This window comes from Loxodonta africana, chromosome 4, assembly GCF_030014295.1.
Source record: "Loxodonta africana isolate mLoxAfr1 chromosome 4, mLoxAfr1.hap2, whole genome shotgun sequence".
In the NCBI taxonomy this organism is placed as follows: domain Eukaryota; kingdom Metazoa; phylum Chordata; class Mammalia; order Proboscidea; family Elephantidae; genus Loxodonta; species Loxodonta africana.
Window position 1 is genome coordinate 43,308,596 of NC_087345.1, and position 16,746 is coordinate 43,325,341.

General features: G+C 40.7%; 1 protein-coding gene across 9 annotated transcripts in view; it reads left to right on the plus strand.

The window, feature by feature from the left end:
* The first annotated feature begins 447 nt into the window (after positions 1-447).
* The window catches only part of ATP2B1 (ATPase plasma membrane Ca2+ transporting 1), a 128,287-nt gene continuing 111,988 nt past the window's right edge, over positions 448-16,746 (plus strand). For 2 of the 9 annotated variants that reach the window (XM_023559466.2, XM_023559474.2), the window contains exon 1: positions 926-1,153. The gene's annotated coding sequence lies outside the window, so the exon portion shown is untranslated. Of the gene's footprint in view, positions 568-924; positions 1,154-9,352; positions 9,450-9,779; positions 11,944-16,746 lie in introns of those variants that run through there. The other 7 variants (XM_064283747.1, XM_064283748.1, XM_010599224.3 and 4 more) reach the window with 7 other exon arrangements.

Consider the following 16,746-nt stretch of genomic DNA (forward strand, 5'->3'; position numbering starts at 1 on the left):
ATCATCGCCCCGCGCGCCCGAGCCACCCCCTCCACCTCCCCCGCCGCTCCCCCCGCCCCGATACGTCATGGAAACACGGACGTCAGAGCCTCTCAGCCAATCGCAGGCATCGGCAGGAGAGAAGGAGCGAAAGGGAGGGGGAGGAGGCGGGAGCTGGAACCAGCCGCGGCGCTCGGGTAAGGAAGAGAGGGAGGGGCTCCTGGAGACGCGAGTTCCCCCGCCCCTCACTCCGGCCACCCTTTCCTGACCGCGCCGCAAGTTCTAATCGCCTGGCGCACGCTCGCCAGCCGGGGGCGCGCTCACCGGGCCCTCCCCTTAAACGCCCCCCTTGGAGCGGCTCCGCTCCCGGTCCCCGTCCGAGGCGCGCTTCCTCCGCGCGCGCGCCCGCCCGCCCCCAGGCTCCCCGCAGGCCGCGTCACGTGACCGCGCCCAGCCGAGGCGGCAGCAGCGACGGCGCGAGCTTCGGCGGAGGTGGTGGCGGCGGCAGTGGCAGCGGGAGCAGCTGCGCCGCCAACGTGGAGCGGGAGGCGTGTGGGTGTGGAAAGAAGGAGCGCCGGGCCGGAACGGGTGAGAGTTCTCCTCCCCCTGCCTACCCCGGTAATCTTGCGGGCCACCCGGTGCTGCCGGGGCCCCTCCCCGGAGCGGCGCGAAGCCCCCTCGTGTTTGGAGGCTCTCCGGTGGCCGCGGGATCCGCCCCGAGCGGGCCGGGCTGCGGTGCTCAGGGAGGGGGTGCACCCCTCCCTCCGCTACCGCTGCGGACGGTTGCGTGAGGCCGGCAGAGCTACCCGTGCCGAGAGCTGAGCCGAGGAGGCGGGTCTTGCGGGGACGCGGGCGGCCACTCGGAGGCTGCTGGGCTCTGGGCGGGGGCCGGGCCGGGCGCCGCCTCCTCCTCCTTCACCGCCGCCTCCTCGCAGTGCAGCGTGAGTAGTGAACCCCGGCTGGTGGACGCCGAGCCTCTCGGCTGCGCGGGCGCCTCATCCTCGAGGTGCAGCCGCACCTCCGCGTGGCGCCCCGAGCCCTGCGGTCAGGCTGCGGAGTCGCCTAGGACCAAGCCCGCATTCTCTGTGCTTCTCGCTGCTCCTCAGTGTCCCCCGACCCTCCTGCAACCTCCCCTTCCTTTCCCCTCGGAAAATGGTTCCTGGTGCCGGGCGAGGTGAGTGGCGGCCGCCGCCCGCCCGCGGCGGGGGACGGTGGGGCAGGTCACCTGCGGGGAGGCCGGGCGGAACGCGGGGGTCGGGCGTCGCGGAGGGGATCCTGACAGCCCGGTGCTGAGCGGACTGCGGCAGATTCGGGAGAAGTTGGCGGGGGCGTCCCGGGGGCCCCTAACAGGTTTCCTGCTGAACTGCGCGCCCGGGGAGATCGTAAAGGTGAGCGGGTTCCTCGCCGTGCGCCTCAGCGCCTGGTTCTACCGGGAGTCCCCGCCCAGGGCCGGAGGGACGGGGCTCCGTGGGGCTTGGTATCCACACCCGCAACTCTTTGGCTTATCCGAGGCGTCTCGGTCGCGCCGCAGCCCATCCCGCCGCCGGCCGCCCCCGCCCCGGCTCGTGGTGACCTTGAGGGCAGTGGTGCCCGGCGCACCTTCTCCCCGCTCGCCGGGAGGGTCACCCCTTTGATCCCCGGCCTCAGTCCCCCTGGCATCTCGCGGGCGGGGAGTTGGGGCCCCTGGTCGGCCCCTGGCCGGGGCTGGTTGACTTATGTGTGTCAGGCGGGTCGGTGATGCCCCGGAATTGGAGAACCACTTCGCCTGGCTTTTTTCCTCGCGTCTTCTGTCAGAGGCTCCCGAGATGTTCACGGTTCCTTCCGATTGTGTTTATGGACTTAGTAAAAAAAAAAAAAAAAAAAAAAAAAAATCTGCGCCCCCTGCTCTACCTTTTCGGAAAGGGTCAGTAAGAAAAAAGACCGCCTTCCAGTTTCAGGGGGCAAGTTGTGCTCCCTTTATGCCTTCCTGCGGGAGAATCCTGTGGCTAAGCTAGTTAGCGACCCCTGGTCCTGTGCTGCGGTCACTAGTCAGGTTGGTCTGTACGCATTTCATTCACCAGCTTTCTGCGGGACTCGCAGTGCTGGGAGCGCTCGCACCCTGCGCGGTGTAGCGGTGCTTCGCGCCGAGTGGAGGGCAGGAGTTTGGTCGGGGTGCCCTGAGGGGATCTGTAAATCCGCATAGGGCTGGACCTTCATCAGCGGGCGCATTTTCACCTTTCCCCGGGGTTCTCAGCGCTGTAGAGAGCCACCTTTGGCTGCTGTGCTCGCTACTTTTCTTGGGCTATTAATAATCTAAATGGCTCCCGTTGGTATCGATTGCCAATATCAATCAGTTACATGAGTTTTTTTCTTTTACGCATGTAGATGTATGTATATATCTGTACTGTCTGCCTTTCAACACGGAAGCCTTTGTTGTGTTTGCCCTCCCCCACCTGAGGAAAGCCTTATTTTAAAAATAAGGTTCTTGCTAAGCGTGGGTGTATTTTATAATAAGAACTACTTGTAATGGCCTCGTTTGTATGAGACTCTCATCGGTCAGAGGGTGTGTAACCCCTTGAATGGTGGCCCACGTGAGTGAATGGAGGGCCTTCACCACTTGCCGGGCTGCCAGCCTTCTCTAGACTCCCTGTCCTTGGTGTGTGGCAGGGGCGGATTGGGGGAATTAAGAGGGATTGGAGAATCTGCTTTCTGTACTTGTGCTTTTCATTTGGGTTCCTCCCCTTCTCTCTCTCTCTCTTTTTTAATCTTCTTGGCTAGTTCAAATTGAAGTAAATAGAAACGTTTTTTTCTTATCGGAAGCTTTTGAAAGCGAGTGTGAGAAATGGGCTTATTTAGCCTTGATTTCAGGGGGACGTTTTAGATTCTACCTTGCTTTGGATGAGACAGTAAATTGCTGTAATTAAGTGTGGATCTCTGTCCTGATTTTGGCTTGAGTGTAACTGCAAGGATCTTTGAAAAGTAACTGTTATTTCCCACCATATAGTCTGCAAAAGTGAGTCACATTCGGGTGAGTTGAGGACAGAGCGCCGCCTTTAATTTAAAATTTTGTGATTTTCTTTTATTAAAACGGGAAAAATTTACATATGCCTTCCTGATTTTTATCGCACTTTCGTTACTGACATCCTTGTTCTCTTGTTCTGTATTTGTTATCCCTCACTCTCCTTTTGGGGGCAGTTTCTGCAGTTGTGTGGGAAATCTTGGATTTTTAATTGCAACTTGGGACTAAATGTAGGATTCAGAGATGAGATGAGAAATTAGTTTTGGTATGTATTTATGATAATTTAATAAGGATGTTGATAGCCTGACTCTTCTTCGGGAAAGAAGGTAATAGCTGCATTGTAAATACATGTCTAAAAGTAGCCACTGCCACCAAATAAGGGTGCCTGCCAGCATGATAACAGTTCTACAATTTGTTAGCTGCTGTGCTATTAACAGATAATAAGATAAACAAGTAAAATTATTAATCTTGCTTGAATACGGTATAATTTTTTTTGCCATCTTCCAACAACCTGTCTTTTATGGTTTTACAATTATTTGTTTTTAAATAATACCCAATAAAAATTTCCAGCAGGAGCACTTATTTTCAAAGTTATTAGAGTCCATGTTGGAAGAAGTGGTTTCTATACATGCCTTCTCTCCCTCCTATAAAAATAAACGGAGTTTTTAATGCTTAGAAAACAAATGCTGTAGTGAGATTTCCTTCCTACCCACTTGCTTACTACCTACCCCCCCAATAAAAAATTTAAGGTACACTTTTTTTAGGCACAGGGTACTTTTTGGTTATTGTGACTGAAGATGCAACATGAAGAGTTAGTAATTGAGCGTTCAAATAATAAGTAAGTTTATGTACGGATATTACCAAATATAGTTGTAACTGCAAACCACACAATACTGTTACCTATTTGCATTATAGTTTTGATTTAACACTTGCTATTCCTTTATAGTCTACTATAAAACATTAGAGCTGTAGATAAGTCTTTATTAAGTTAAAATTAAACAGAAAATCTGTCTGAGATGAAAGGTAGCTTATACCCTTACTTTTCTGTGGTCTTTTTCAAGCCGTATGGCCCCAGGTTTATTTGAGCAGTTAGGTTGATGTGTGCAGGGTAGTTACACGTTATTGTATATGCTTTGATAGAATCTCTCATTTTGGGTTCAGATTTACTAATCTCCTTTGACTGGCAGACACTTTAACTTCACCTGGGTAGAAACAGTCTTTTACCATGTGAAGTGAATGGTATAGGTTAACAGATTTTAAAACAAATAACAGATAACGTTATTTTTTTCAATACTGAGCAAAGAAAGAGTATTTGCCCTTTTCCTCTTAACTTTTTATTCAAACATACAGCTAAAACTGGTTGTTTCCACAGCTTTTGGAATGAATGAGCAAAAAAAACCCCACCAAAAGCAGTAAAGGTCAGGAAGCAGAAAAGTAAGAATTAAATTTTTACAGCTCAGGTAAGAGTATTTACTCAACCAGTTGAAAGGAATAGTTGTATTCTACTAGGTGTCATGACATGTAGACAGATTCTGGTAGTAGCTTATTTTACAATGTATAGAATCTGAGGTAACATTGCAAAAAAAAAAAAAAGATAGTATGGGAAGAATTTTCAGATAGATGTAAACTTTTAAAAAATTTTTTAAAAATTTTGACAAGTGTTATGTATTTATACCACCTACATGTTGTTGTCTTAAATTTTTTTGTTACAGAAATTGTCAAATACCTGTGAAAGTAGATTTATATATATATCTATATGTATATTTGTAAACCAAGCCAAGCCCCAGGCCAGTTGCCGTCAATTCCGACTCATGGCAACCCTGTAAGTATAGTTGAGTGTATATGTATATGTATTATATACACTTTATGAGTAAATATGTACACTGAATTTATATACTGACCAGTTTTGACAATTATCAATTTATGGCCCGTTTAGTTTCATTTATATCTCCAGACAAGAAATAAATTTGTTATAAATAGGGACATAGGAAGAATAACCTAGTCAAAATCTTATGTTTTATGCTTATAATTTATAAAATATATACAGTAGTGCCCAATATCTAATTGAACCTGAAAGATCAATTCTTATGTTTTTCATTGTTTATATAGCATATTCATTTTAATTTTTCTGGTGATAGTCTGTTTTATAGCAAGCAGCTAAGGATAATATGCCTCAAATTGTTCTGCCTTAATAATGCCTATGGTTTATGAAGTGCTTTTTTTTTTTTTATAGTATTTCGGAATTATTTACATAATGAGAAAAACTGTACAGCACTTCATAAATCATAAACTGTAAAACCAAAAAATCAAACCCTCTGCCGTTGAGTTGGTCCTGACTCAGTGATTTTATAGGACGGAGTATAACTGCACCTTAGGGTTTCCAAGGAGCGCCTAGTGGATTCAAACTGCTGACCTTTTGGTAAGCAGCTGAACTCTTCAACCTATGTGCCCCCAGGGTTTCTTCATAAATCGTATAATTCTTGAAACGTTTTTACTTACATACAGTGCCATCTTACTTGATTCTCACGAAAAGTAACTGTGATATGAGTAGGGTAGACAATTATACTCCCCCCGCCCCCCACAGGTAGATAAAATGATTTGACTAGGCCTTGAGGTCATATAGCTGACAGGTAGATTAGCCAAAATTGGAATCTAGGTGGCTTCTAACTTTTGCTCCATTACTCTTTCCATTATACATGTTTATGTAAGTTTGTGAAAGTTGTATTTAAGTTTATAAAAAATCGATTTCCAGCCAGAGTAAATTTAATAGTGGAATATAAACAGGTTTGTTTGGGTTCGGCTTTATAAATTCATTCATTGCTTGTATTCGATATAGTATAAACAGTTCATACACTTATTTAACAGATAGTGAATTGAAGGTATTTAAAATACTGTATTTTTAATATTGGGAATTTGGCTTTTTAATGTTAGGAAATTTGTTTTCAGAGACCTGTTGGAAAATGATATTTGTATGAAAAGTTTTTTCCTGTAATTTCTGCTTTAATTTTTTTAATACTCTGGTTTTTCTTGCCACAGTATGTTTGTTACCTAAATCTTTTAGAGATACTAACCTGTGTAATAAAATTTAGTTTAAAAGAGGTCTCAAATGAGATTTTTAGTTTCTGAAACCCAAAACCTTGCTATAAATCTCACGAGGAAGAGAGTGTCTCCAGCATTAGTGGCCATGAGGATCACCTGGGAAGTTATTGAAAGTGCAGAATCCTTGGCATTGCCCCTGCCATTCTGATTCAGCAGGTTTGGGGTGGGGCCCCAGAAACTTGCATTCAGAGAAACACTTATATTGAATCTATAACTAGGTTACAGTTGTATTATGTAGTAGAAATGCCTTTATAAATCTGAAGGATGTTATTGATTTATTTGACTTTGAACATAGCTGAGTTAGCACTTTCACATAGTTTTGACTATTGTGGCAGTTTGATTTGTTGATTTGAGTGGATTTTTTCCAACTGTAGAACTGACAGATTTAAAATACTTCTGTTACCTGTGTGTGCACTATCTTCTTTCAGAAGATTCATCGGTAGTTACTTGTTAAGTTTCGAAGTGCAGTGAACTAGACAATGTTCTTCACTTTTTGTCTTAATGCTATTTCTGGATGACTTGCGTATGAGGCTTTATTTTCATAAAACTACTGTATGCCATGTTAGTCCATTACTGTATATTTAGCTCTTATTTTTTGCTAGAAGGAACGAGCTGGGATGGTCCATCAGACTAAAAGGACATAAGCTGGTAGATGTCCAATGGTCCAGTGCTGTTCCACAAAAACAGCAGCTTAGTGCTGAATGATCTCTTTTAAGAGTTCAGTGATATCGCTAATTGATAATTTAATTTACCATTCTGTGCATTTAAAACAGAAGTTAGTGGTATTCCATTTAAGTTATGTATAACAATTTGTATAGTTTAGCAAGCTATTGTAAGGTCTATTTGATATAAACCAGTCTGACTTTTGAACTGTTTTATCTAATATTGTGTACTACGTACGGATTACTCTCCTTTAATAATTTGTCTATTTAAGACCAGTTTCAAATTGCAGTTGTATTCACTCTTATCAATATAGTAAATAAATAGCCTGGACTTATATTAAAATATATTTACAGTGATATTAATCTCAAAGCAGTCCATCTCAGGACTGTGTTGACCGTTAGTTGTTGTTGTTCCAAAAAGTTAGGGTTGTTGGCCATAGCTTAAGGTATATTTTGTAATCATAGGTTATAATTTAGTGAAATTTGTTGAAATCTAAATTAATGGAGATTACTGGCAGAGAGAAATCTAGATAAACTATGGGTAAACTTTTCTCCATAGTCACTTAAAGCTATCTTGTTTTAGATTTTCCTGGGACAGCTAACTATTCTAAATAGTGTATAGTGTTTTTAATTACTTTTTTGGTAAGAATATTATGTGGTGTTTCTAAGTATTATAACTTCTAACAATATGGTTTCTTGAAATCTGGGATACTTGCTTTGTATTAATATTAACTGTCACCAGGGAAAGAATAAGGGTCGTTTTGAATCGACCAATGCGTGCTTATAGTGTGAAATCTGAGATTATACCATCTAACTGTAAACTGGTATGGCTACTATAAAAACGTGATAAATTTAAGAGTAAAATTTGTTTCTTGAAAAAATAGATCTTAAAAAAGGATTTGACCGTTTAATTTAAAAGGTGCGTTTTAATAATTTGATTATTAGCTATTTGAGTCTGTTAGTTACATTAACCCAGTGAGCTACTTTGCTCCCAGGAGGAGAGTTTAAAACAATCTTAAACTCTCAAAATTCATAGATCTGTGGCTTCAATCTTTCGTATTTGTGCTAGATTTTTGTTGTTGTTATTTTAAAATAGCTTTCCTGTTGCCGTTTCTTTACTAACACATTCTACAGTTCCTCATTTCTCTCTTTATAAAGACAAGACTGGATGCTGTAGGTAGTTCAGTGTTTTCTGAAGAGTTTTAGAACACTTGTTCTAACAAATGTTAATAGAGGTTTCCTGGGGAAAGGCGGGCAAGACCAAGATCCAGGATATGCTGGTTTATGCAGCTTTCACGTTTGGAACTTTTGTGAATATTTAATATGCTAATATGGACTGAATCTATCCAAAGGCATATAGCGTTTTGCTCCCTTATTTCACAGAATCCCTGTTTGTGAAGTATCTCACTGTAACTTTTCTGTACCACTAACCAGAATCAGCACTTTGCACACCTCCAGGTGGTGCTATTCACATAGAACACAATATGATTCGTGCTTCTTGTCATTGAGCAGTGCTGCAGTACTGTAGTACTTACTATAGATTATACTGCTGATTGCCCACTGTATGACAACCACGTAGTCTGGCAGTCTCCTGTATATACCCGCGCTGTGACTTCACTTATGTTTTTCCTCTTCCTTGATAAACCCAAAAAACCACTGCCTTCGAGTCGTTTCCACCTCATAGCAACCCTGTAGTCCAGAGTAGAACTGCCCCATACTGTTCCCAAGGAGCGCCTGGTGGATTTGAACTGCTCATCTTTTGGTTAGCTGCTGTAGCTCTTAACCACTACGCCACCAGGGTTTTCTCTTCCTTCATAGTACCCCCTCAATCTTTTTGTCTAAGTCTGCCCATCCTTCAAAACTAAGCGTTAGTTTACCTTTTCCTGTCACCCTTCACTGATTTTCTTGTCTAAATTTCTCTGCTTTTGTAGTCTGGGTCTTGAGTGTCCCACCTAAATTTATATCCTTTTGTCTTATTCACCAATTTCAATTGGGCATAATATAGTGGTGTTGAGATAAGAGGTAGCTTCTTGAGACTATGTAGAGTTTCTATCAGTATTTTTTGACAAGTAGATTTATGATTTAGACATTGTTTAGATTGCTTTGTTAAAGCTGATAAGGTTTAGGAAATTCTTGTTGGAGAAATTTTAAAGCCTTTTTACCTTTGAAATTCTGACCTTTCTCAGATGACTTCATAGGACAACTTGTTTTACTTTTGGAGGGCAGCCTCATTTCCTAGAACGTTGCTAAGACAGTAGAATTCAGCTTTTATGTAGGAAGTACTTCTCCATTTCTGAATTTCATTATGGTTATTTGTTCATTTTAGATTTTATTTTGATTGTAGTAAGTCGTTACAGTAGCAGTTAAAATTTGTATTTTTAAAATGACTGATTTCACGTTCCTTTGGCTTGTGGCATCTTTCCCTTTCATCAGGATTGATGTTGTTAAGATGTGCTTGTTGGATTTACACTCCATTAGCACATCGTATGATACAAAATGCTGTAATTTAAAGCATGTATTATAGTTTACAGTTTAAACTGTGATACTCTTGTAGTTGCTGTTTATTCATAGGAATACTATTGGAACTAAGTTTTGAAATCTCTGTTTGCTGCAGGTTCTAATTTTTCTGGAGAGTTCTTTTCCATGAACTGAGAGTGAACTGTTGGTCCATGACTGGTACAGAATCACTGTAGACATCAGAAGAAGTGTAGGTATACAATCTCTGTTAAAGTTTAAAACATAGCAGTGTAATTCTTCCACCTGCCCTCCTTAGGTCAAGAAGGAACGCATGTACTTTATCATTTCTGTTGAATGCTCGTGTAATACATGGAGTAGTAGTAGTTTGAAACGTTTGAGCAATTGATGATTTGTATAGGTTTAGTATGTAAGCCTTTATATTAAAAAAAGATGAAAAAATAAAAATTGTTCTGGCAAAGATTTTCCAGCGATTAGCACAGCTGAAATTATGCAGGTGCGCTTCTTTTGAGTATTCTCTCAATCCTTTTTTTTTTTTTTTTTTTTTTTTTGACTTTTATAGATGTACTGGTTGGTAATATATTGTAGAAGGAATTCTAGGATTTGCTCTTAACTTTAACATTGCAATAGTAATCGTAATGAAATTGTTGGTCAAAAGAGAAACAGATCATGGTTTTGTTAGTGAAAAGAGTAAAACGTTTATAAAGGTAGAGATAAATGGAACCAGCAAAAGTGAAATAGGCTAGAGCGGTAAGTCTCCATCTTTTTTACTGTAACACAAATGAATGACATTGATAAGTATACTACATGTTGCTTTGCTAATACCTACAGTTATGTGAGATTTTCATTTCCTTTGCTATAATTCTGTCCTCTTCTCTACTCAAGAAACCATGCCCAAAATCAAATGATGCTATAAGGATAACTGCTTTTTTTATTTGTTTAAAAAAGTGACTCATGAACTTCAGGTACTTTTACTTTTGATGCTTATTACAACTAATACAGTGGTTGAAAACTGAGTTAAAGGACACTAGTGCAGGTAAATGAGTCGGAATCGACTCGACGGCACTGAGGTGACTGGGTAGTGCAGGTAGAGGTCTGAAATCAAGGAAGGGTTAGTCGATGCAATGGGCAATACATGGTGACAAAGCCTAAGAAAAGATCCTCCAGCAGCAAACCCTCTGGATATCCCGTCTCAGAGAAACAAAGATCAGTCATGTACTCTTTCTCTGGATTTAGTGGATTTAGGGTAAAGTTTAAATTAATCTGCTCTAGAGCTTTTTTTTTAGAGCTTAATTTAAACTCCATTCTTTTTATGTACGTTATCAGACGTTGAAAGAACCCTGGTGGCACAGTAATTAAAACACTAGGCTGCTAATTGAAAGGTCGGTAGTTCAAACTCAGCAGCTGTTCCGTGGAAGAAAGACGTGGCAGTCTGCTTTTCTAAAGATTTACAGCCTCGGAAACCCTGTGGGGCAGTTCTAGTCTGTCCTGTAGGGTCTTTATGAGTCAGAATCAACTCGGCAGCAGTAGGTTTGGTTTATTTGATGTTGGGACCTACCCGTGGATCTCGTGCCGAGAGCTTTCCTTTTGCTAGGAACGCTCACCTTTCTCAGAGTCTGTGTGTCTTTATGATTTTCTTGTCTGTGATTCAGCCTAAAACTTTTGGTTTTGATTTTTACTCTGTGATGGCATCTAAGGTCCTTCTAGATCTAAACATGAGTTTTATCTTAGCCCAGAAAAGCCAAGGGACCTTGGGTAAATCACTTGCTTTTTTGTTACCTCCCCCCAGGTTACAAAGTATTACACAAATAAAGTCAGGTGGTTTTACTGATTTTCTCTTTGTAGTTTTGGTTTAAAAAAAAAAAAAAAAATGTGTGGCTACAGCAAGTTTACCAGTTGCGGTTGGGTCAGCTCCAACTCATGGCAACTGCTGTGTGTTAGAGTAGAACTGTGCTCTACAGGGTTTTCAGTGGCTGATTTTTCAGAAGTAGATTACCAGGCCTTTTTTCAGAGGTGCCTTTGGGTGAACTCAAACCTCCAGCCTTTCGGTTAGCAGCCAAATGTGTTAACTGTTTGTACTACCCGGGGAGTCAATAGCAGGTTTATCCTCCTCCTAAGTTTTCAAAATATAGTTTGTTTTATTTTTTAATTATTTTAGGTTTGCCTTGTAATTTGGTTTTCTGACTAGCTTATCATTTAATGTTTTATCTGTGGTATAATGTGTGTTTCATCCGTGAAGATGAATACATTTACTGAAAACCTAATCTGAGATTTTCAGTTAAAGAAGTGGCGTATAATAGGCATTTAACTTTGTTCCGTGCCAAAAGTATGCTAAAATGACTGTAGGAGACTTTTTAAGAAGCCATAAATCCACAAGGGAGAAGAGAAAGCCACAGCAAAATTTTGGAAGGAGCTGGCTGAGTGCTACCTGGCTTAGTAGACACAGAAAACTGAATCATAAGTCAGTAATAGAAAAGCCCCAAAGCAACTCAGTGTATATTACAGAATCCCCAGAGTTTGAGGAAACTAGGTGATAGTGAGAGGAAAACCAGAGAGCTAACTGGAAGTTTAAGAATTTGATACCCAGATCCCTTTCCTCACTCCCTGCAGCTCGGTGACCCCCTCTTCCTCCATCCTTGCGGAAGACTGGAAGCTTATTTTCTGGAAAAGGCTAAGCATGTTGGGGAACACCAGGCACGGTTGACAACCAGGGTACCACACTGAAACTAAGTGAGTTTACATATTTACTGTTAAGACCCAGCCACCTTCCTCACTTAGCTTTCAGAATGCTGGCAGCAAGAGTGGATGAGTCTTCTGTAAGAACTCTAACCAGCTCAAGGGAAAAGACCTAAAGATGTTGACATTGGGACTTGGTGGGGGAGTTGCCCAAAGAAAATGACCCAGTCAGATCACCCTACAATAAATTCCAGAGTCTAGAGCCCCACCTGTGGATCCAGAGCTTCTATTTAGCTTATTCATACCTGCTCTTTTCTGTCATAATTAAAAAAAAAAAAAAAAAAAAAACCCTTATTAAGGTATAACCAACACAGTTAACTACACATGTATAAAGTGAAAAACTTGTGTTTTGTAACATATTTTTATGCAAATAATGCATACCTTCTGTGTTTGCAAACAGCGCCCTCCTCCTCCTCACAAGGTATTTTTATAAATGCGCTGTGCTCATTTTTTCTCACAGCAACATGTAAAACAAAAATGAGCATAGCGGTACTTACGAAAATACCTCACAGCGGAGGGCATGGTTGGCAAAAAAATGTAGAGGTCATGTTTTATTTATGTAAAAATGTAGTGTATACCACTGAAACCATCACCACAATCAAGTTAATGAGCACAGCCATCCTCCTAAAATTTTCCTGGTGCCTCTTTGCAGTCTCCTTCGCTTCCCCCACCTCCTTTCCATAGGTAACCACATTTGTTTTCTGTCACTATAGGTTAGTTTGAATTTTCTGTAATTTTATTTACATGTGGTCATATGGTATGTCCTCTTTTTTGGTCCGGCTTCTTTTACTCAGCATAACTGTTTTGAGTTTCAAATTTCATATTGCATATGTTTCACAGTTCATTACTTGTTATCGGTGATTAATATTTCTTTGTATAGGTATACCACAATTAGTTTACCCTTTTACTTGGTGATTGACACACTGGATTCTCACAACATATATCTGTTTTGGTGAAGCATATGTTCAAATATTTTGTCCACTTTTTAATTGGGTTGTCTTTTTTTGAGTTGTAATTTCTTTTTATTTCAAAATAAAAGCATTTTGAAAAGCATTTGTGTTTGTGCTGGGATTTGGGGGAAGAATGGTGATGAAAGACATATATGATGCTTAAAATTGAGAAAGTGAGTAATATTGTAAGCATTATTTGTGGGCATGGAGTTAGGTACCAAAACAGCTAAAAGATTTGAAAGTTCTGGTCCTAGCTGCCTCTGAGTGGAAAGTAGGGCAAGAGGACTGCTGATGTTTAAAAAAAAAAAAAAAAAAAACTTTCGTATATCTGTTTCTCTAAACAAGATTTATGCATGTATAAGTTTGTCAAAACTAAGAATTAATATATATACAGAGTACATTTAAATGTGTGGATAACCCAAATATGTCACTCTGATTCCTGTGTCTGTGCACTTTTGTAGAAATTAGATGTAGAACTCAGTATTACGTTGGATAAAGTAGTCAGCTTATACAAAAGCTTAAGTGAGCAATGGGGACGTTACTGAAAACGTGCTAGTGGAAATAAATCTACAGCAAACAACCTAAAATCCTCTTTGATTCCTTGATTTTTCCCTCAAGTCTTCCGTTACTTTCCAGGTTCAAATTCCTCATCCATTTATGTAGAACAGTTTTCTGCCATCTTTGGTTTCTTGCAGAGTCCCCTGGGATCTCCCTCACCACCACTGTCTCTTCCCTCATCGAGTACATGTACATGCATACACACACACCAAGCTGCTCATAAAGACTTTTGAAGACATTTTATTTCCAAATAGTTACACATAGCTGCCTCTGATGAGAGTCTGGCATCTGGCATATGATTTCTTCATTTGTGCATCAGGATAAGTGTATATTCTTTTTAATGTTAGCGTTTAATCCCATGAAATGCTGATTTAAGAGAGGCTCTTTAATAAATCTGTTAAGGAGCACATTTTTGTAGGTGACGTGTCTTAAACAGTTGATTTTAAAATTCTAATTCCTTCATTAATTCTCCATCTTCCCTTTGAGGAATTTGATATTTGAATTTATTTTTCTTGCTCTTTCTTTGACAGAACTAGAATGTTAGAGGGAGAGAACAGGTATCTTTTAAGAGATGTTAGAATTCAGAAGGGGAATAAAGAATATTCTTCTGCCAAGGTGCCATGAAAAATAGACTAGCTCTAAAACTAGTTACTTTGACTAGAAAGGAAAATTAAAATGATTGAGTAAAATGAACACCTATGTGGCTGCTTCCTATCTGCCAGATGCTGTCCTAAGCAGTTTACAAATACCAGTTCATTTAAATGAGTGGGCTCTGTGGAATCTGTGGGTGAAATATTGTCTACAGGAAAAGATGAAAGGGTAATTGATGGTTTTAAAGGAAAATCTTAAAGTAAGGTGACTTACATAATCTTTTTACCAGTTAAAAATGTAACAATGCATACTGCATTTGTTTAGAAAATATGTTGTTAGGTATCCTCGAGTCCATTCTGACTCATAGCGACCCCATGGACAGTGGAACGCACCACTGCTGGTCCTGCCCCATCCTCACAATTGTTGTGCTTGAGCCCATTACTGCAGCCACTGTGTTAGTCCATCTCGTTGAGGGTCTTCCTCTTTTTTGCTGGCACTCCACCAAGCAAGATGTTATTCTCCAGGAACTGGTCCCTCCTGATAACATGTCCAAAGTACATGAGGCGAAGCCTAACCATCCTTGCTTCTAATGAGCATTCTGGCTGTACTTCTTCCGAGACAGATTTGTTTGTTTTTCTGGCAGTCCATGGTATATTCAATATTTTTCGCCAGTACCATAATTCAAAAGCATCAACTCTTCTTTTGTATTCCTTGTTCGTCGTCCAGCTTTGGAGTGCATATGAGGTGATTGAAAACATCATGGTTTGAGTCAGGCGCACCTTAGTCCTTTTAAAGTTACATCTTTGCTTTTCAGCACTTCGAAGAAGTCTTTTGCAGCAGGTTTGGCCATGTATAGAAGAATGTAAAAACAAAAAAAAAATCACTCATAATTCTACCTCTGAGAAGTAGCTAGCTTTTAACATTTTGATTTATTTTTGTTTATTTGTATAGCTATTAACGTGCTTGAGGTAATGTAGATATAATTGTGTGCTTTTAAAAAACTTTATATAATTTTCTCATATCTTTAAAATGTTTTTAATTCGTATCATTTTTGAGTTTTTCTCTGTTTAATAATCCTCTAGTGAACATCTTTATTGTAGATGCTTATCTTTATGTCTGATTATTTCCTTTGTAATTATTGAGTTTAAAGGGTTTTGGTTGTTTGTGGTCTTCTGATTGAAATTTTCTTTCAGCCTCCTTTTTGCGAGACTGATTCAGTCTTTGGGAATCTTTGTTTTTTTCTCCCTGTTTTTTGCCACCGACTTCTAGGTCTCTGCTGTACTTTCTCAAATTCCCATAGCACTTGTTACAATGTATAATTCGTTATAAAATAATTTGTGCAGTGATTTTTGTCGTTTCCATAATTGACACCTCCATGTAGAGGAGGACTGTTACTGGTAATCTTCCTGTTATTTGCCCCTGGCACAGTGCTGTATGCCTGTGAGATTCTTGATGACCCTTGAATGAATATCATTTGTCCAGTCATGAGCCTGAATCTCACTGACCTTTGACTCCTGTAAAATACTTGTTTTCTCCTTGGAAACTGTAATACGCTTGGGGTGAGAATTTATCACAAAGCACTGCTGCTTTTCCTTCAGCTGAATGATGTGTCGGGTGAATGACGTTGTTGGAGAAGAGAAATATTTTGTTATAACTATGTTTTATGAATTAACTCTTTTCTGGAAAAAAAAAAAAAAAACTCCCCCATCTCTGCTTCTAAACGACAGGGTAGACTTTTCTAAATGGAAGAGCATATTAAGGAGAAGCCTATAGAAAGAGAAATTACTTTTATTTAAAATACCAGTGAATAGTTGAGCAGTTTTTCTAAATGCTTCTTTACAGATTAATCTTTTCCTTAATAAAGGAGAGAACTCTATACAAGTTTAACATCAAACTTTTTAAGTGCAAATGCATGTTAAAAGTTAATACAGGGCGGGGTCTGGGGTCCATGGTTTTGGGGGATTCCTAGGCCAATTGGCATAACAAAGTTGATTAAGAAAATGTTCTGCATCTCACTTTGGTGAGTGGCATCTGGGGTGTTAAAAGCTTGTGAGCAGACATCTAAGATGCATCAATTGGTCCCAGCCCACCTGGAGCAAAGGAGGAGAATGAAGAACTCTAAAGGCACAAGGAAAATATTAGCCCAAGAGACAGAAGGGCAACATAAACTAGAGACTCGGTCAGCCTGAGACGAGAAGAACTAGATGGTTCCTGGCTATCGCCAATGACCGCCCTGACAGGGAACACAACAGAGAGTCCCTGATGGAGCAGGAGAAAAGTGTGGCGCAGAACTCAGATTTACATAAAAAGACCGGACTTAATGGTCTGACTGAGACTAGAGGAACCCCAGAAGACATGGCCCCCAAACTCTCTGTTAACCCAGAACTAAAACTGTTCCTGAAGCCAACTCTGCAGACAAAGGTTAGACTGGACTATAAAACATAAAATACTACTTAAGAAGAACGTGCTTTGTTTTTTTTTTTTTAAAAAAAAAAAGTAGATACACGAAACTAAATGGGCAGCTTCTGTTCGGAGTCAGGATGAGAATGCAGAAAGGGATAGGAGCTGGTCGAATGGACATGGGAAACCCGGAGTGGAAAGGGGAGTGTGCTGTCACATTATAGGGATTGTAACTAGGGTCACATGAGAAGTTAACTTGAGCTGTAAAGTTGCACCTAAAGCACAATAAAAAAAGAAA